Consider the following 4,982-nt stretch of genomic DNA (forward strand, 5'->3'; position numbering starts at 1 on the left):
GGGGGGGGGGGGGTTTAAGGGAACAAAACCCCCATAAAATTTTTATGGGGTGGACAAATTTCACTATAATTTTGTTTTTAAGATGTTTCTGCCATAGTAATGATACATGTCCATTTCCAGCAAAGAATCTCTAATAGTTTTCGATATATTGAAAAATATCGATTTTCATTTTGTAACTTCAAAGGGCTGTAACTTTTTTTATGAACACATTTGTACTAAGGTAAGTTAGGTTCAATCGAACTATTTTTGACCCCAGAATGTGTGGTATAATTTATGACCAATCTTTTCGGGACACCCTGTATATTTATTATATCATAAAAACGAAACGGTAAAATGTATAAAAGAGTTTATAGAATTTACGAGTAATCAGTTAGGTAGGGTTCCAAAAGTAATTAGGTCAGATAGGGGTTGCGAGTACGCAAGTAATAATTTAAGGGAATTTTTTAAGGGTAAATGTATAAAAATTCAATAAACAGCAGGGTTCTCTCCAGAACAAAAGGAGTTGCAGAGAGAAAAAATAGGTCTTTGGTTGAAATTACTAAGTGCATGCTAATCGATGCGGGTTCGATACCCTCTAAGTAAAAAAACGCCCTATTAATTGTGGCATAAAGTAACACCAAATGTATCGAATTTGAAAATATTTGGGTTCAAGGTTTATAGTCGCATTCTCAAAGAAAAAATGAAGGATAAATTCAATCCAAAAGCTGAGTCCTAGTATTTGTAGGTTATTCTGAAGAATCTAAAGCATATAATATATTGTTAAATGTCAAATTTTATTAGGACCAATTTTCGGTAACAATTTCGTGGTTTCTAAAATTTGCAAACCAGCGAATTACTGGACTAAAGAAGGCTGAGGGGGATCTAAGAGCATCTCACTTATTGCCTGTCCAGTGCGGTAAAATTCCAACGAAAAATGTTCTCCCATAGTTAGAATAGGAGTAACACTAATACAAATAAATAATCATTCCGTTGTAAAACGAAACAACATGTAATTCTAGTATTTATTTAATTTGTTCATCAAAATCAGCTGAAACGGACTCCGGTCCTTCTTTCCTTCATCAGGTCTCATTTCAAATGATCAGTCAAAGTGGCTTTGTAAAGTCATCTGTCACTATTATGTCACCCTTGCAGTGATGTCTATTTGAGAAGCCTACTTATAACCGTTCACAAGATACCAGGGGGCAGGGACTTTTGGATAGCACTGTATATTTTTTTATAGTTAAAAATGAAAGTGGATAAATTGAGAAATATTGAAATTAATCGGTATATTAATAACAGAAGAGCATACGCAACCTCGCAATTATTAACAGCGTTACAAAAAGAATTGTCAATAAAATTTTTATTGTATAAATACATACCGATAAGTCATTATTGAGAAATTAATTTAAAATTAACAACAATTGGGAGAATGGTGATTATTCACCTTTTTTTTGCAGTCTATTTATGGCACCAAAATATAATAAGTTTTATGTACTGACGTAAATGTATCGACAATGCAAATATATTAATTTATTAATTTTAATTTTACTGTATTTTTTCATAAATCCTACAATCTTCAGTAAAAATAATCAGATTAATCAGGTCTTGAAGGAAAAATTGTCCACATAAACATTATAGATTTAACAAGCAGCACAAAAGCATGTTGGACAATTTCTTCACTTATTGATATACCTACGCTAGTGGCCAAAATTCTGGAAAATTTAAAAAATGATATTTGTTAGCAGCATTCATCTCGATGAAACTTGTTGCATTCGATTCGTAAAAGCCTTAGGAAATTTTGTAAACTAAAGTGATGATGACGAAATGAAAATCGAATTATTGAACAAAGAAAATTAATTTTCCGAAATGCGTTTCGAAGTGTTGAAAAATGATAAATTTGTAATTCGGAAATAATGGATATAAACTCCGCCTGGAATGACTGTTGGGTGGATCGAGTAGCTTGACGATCATTCTTGCCGGTCCCAAGCCCGGAAAAAGGAGGAGGGTTAGGTCGTAGGGTCAGCAACCCTACACCCTTGAAAAAAAAACAAAAGCTAAAACACCCAGAAATTGGCCTCGGAAACGGGACAGTTTTAATCAAAGACGAACACGGCAAAGAAAATGGACATTGAATATTGGTTTTTGTAATATATGTACAAGGAATTAGAAATAAACAAAGAGAAATTCTTATGGATGTAGAAAAGATAAACTTGGACCTGATTATCCTCTCGGAAACAAAGAAGAAGGGAAACGCCTGTGAAGATCTTAAGAATTATATACACTGCTACACGGTAGTATTAAAAAGTGAAAGAGCGAAAGCAGGGATATCAGTAATGATTAACAAACGATGGAAAAACCAAGTACAATCATGGGAAGCTATAAACGAAAGAATAATAAAACTGACCCTCTCAATAAGAGAAAGAACGATTACAATCCTAGGCGTATATGCTCCCAATGACGATGCCCAGATAGCAGTAAAAGACAATTTTGAAGAAATATTAAAAGATCAAATAGAACAGGTTTCGAATACGCGCGAATTGATTATAGCAGGAGATTTAAATGCCAGAGTAGGCAAACAAGACCACAGTAATGTAGTGGGAAAATATGGAGAAGAAAGAATTAACGACAATGGGATAAGGTTGATCAATCTATGCGAGGAGTATGAACTTAAAATATACAACATATTCTTTGAACATAAGGATATCCATAAATTTACTTGGTACCAACATACACGTGGACTTAAGTCAATCATTGACTATCTAATCTCGAGACAAAATTCAAAATTTAGCATCCAGGATGTTAGAACTTTCAGAGGGGCTGATTGCGGATCAGACCACTGCTTAGTAATCGGTAAAATTTATGTTCCATTTATACCAAAACAAAATAACTCCGAAGAAAAAGAACACGAAAGGAATTCATATGATCCAGAAATAGAAAAATATAATATTAACAACTTACAACATGAAAGTTCACAATATCTGTACCGTAACAGACTTGAACAGAAACTAAGTCAAGAAGAAAGAACAACCGAAGAAGAATATAATCACATAAAAACATGCATAAAACAAGCAGCACAAGAAGCGCTAGGAAACTTAGAAAACGGAAAGAAACCAGAAAGGTGGGATAGAGATATCGAGAAGAAAATAGAGAAGAAAAAATAACTTCACCTACAACGTCTACAAAATCAGGAAAACGTTGAGATTCAACAACAATACAGGGACCTAAATAGAGAAGTTAAAGAGAAGTGATTAAAAGAAAAAACGCAACCTGGATCAAAAAAAGTGATTACATAGATCAACAATTAGGAGGAGCTAGGAGTTCAGAAGCATGGAAGATGATAAAGAATGTCAGAACATCACATAAAGGTGGGCACACAATTAAGAGTATATCTGATGCCGAGTGGGAACAGCATTTTAAGGAATTATTGGTAGAAAACGACCACAATACGTAACAAAAATACAAGAAAAAGAGAATGATATACAGAGTGAACACGAAATAGAACTAGATTAAACCAAAGTGGAATAATCTAATAAAACTGTGAAATCCCGGAAAGCACCCAGAGCTAGAGGAATTAATCCTGAATTAATAAAATATGGGCCACCCAAACTATGGGATATGTTTAAAAATATTTTCGAAAGATGTCTGAATGGAGAAAAAGTACCAGATGAATGGCTAACATCACATATTACTCCCATACATAAGGAGGGACCTAAAAATAACCCCAAAAACTATAGGGGATCGCAGTCATCAGCACCATTGGAAGATTATACTACAAGATATTAAAAAATGAAATAGAACAAGAAATTCAGGGAAAGCAAGCTGAAGAACAAGCTGGTTTTCGTGCCGAAGGTTCAACGGTAGACAATCTCTTCACTTTAAAAATAGCACTAGAAAAAATAATACAAAGAAATCAGGAAACCCACATCGCTCTTATCGACCTAGAAAAAGCCTATGATAGTGTCCCCATAATAGAACTATGGAATTCAATGAAAGACATCGGTATCGATGGAAAACTCATACAAGCAACTAGAATGTTGTATGAGACCACTAACACCAGCATCAAAAACGGTAAAAATTTCACTGAGGCATCTAATACTTCAAAAGGCCTCCGACAAAGATGTTGTCTATCTCCTACTCTCTTTAACCTTTAACTACACGCGCTGGCGTACTTTGTACGCCAGATATAAGAATTCTACTGGAAATATATTTAAAAATTTAATTTTTGACCTTGCTTATTTTTCTAACATATCACTGGAATGTGCTTTACAATTTGGTTTTAGTTTCGTTATAATCGGCGTTCTGGAAAGATCGTAATTTACATTTTATTATTTGTTGTTTCCGGTGGTGGACAATATACCCCAGGATTATATTACTATAAGTCATAATATAAGTACATATTTTAATTGTTTTTTAGTCATGGCAAAAAATATATTTTTCTTTGTAAACAATACTTTTTCTCCTGTAAAAAATCACATCTAAAAAATTTTTTATTACTAATTTTATTTATCATGGAATCCAGTTATTCCGTGATTCCAGTTATAAATCCCAATTGGCTTACTGAAAAGGAACTCCAAGTATTCACTGATGCCGATTAAGGTTTATAACAAACAACTAAGTGTATTTTTTCAAAAAAAAAATTAAACAAATCCGCTGTTCTTAAGTGTATTTTCTTGTGGCGTACAAAGTACGCCACGCGTGTAGTTATGTCATAACTTGCTGCGCGGGTAGTTAAAGGTTAAAATATACCTTGACCAATCCTTACAGAGGTGGACAAAAGCAGTAAAACCGATGGAACTGACAGTGGGAGACGACTCCCTATTTACATTATACTTTGCGGACGACCAAGTTGTTATAGTCCAAGATCAAGATGACTTAAGCTATATGATACGGAAGCTAAATGAGCATTACCAACAGGCAGTATTAGTAATAAATATCTCTCTCTTATTTCCTGTTACTCCGTAAAGGAGCATAGGGCATCCACGAAGCTTCTCCATTGGACTCTG

This window comes from Diabrotica virgifera, chromosome 3 (assembly GCF_917563875.1).
Source record: "Diabrotica virgifera virgifera chromosome 3, PGI_DIABVI_V3a".
NCBI classification, from domain to species: Eukaryota; Metazoa; Arthropoda; class Insecta; order Coleoptera; family Chrysomelidae; genus Diabrotica; species Diabrotica virgifera.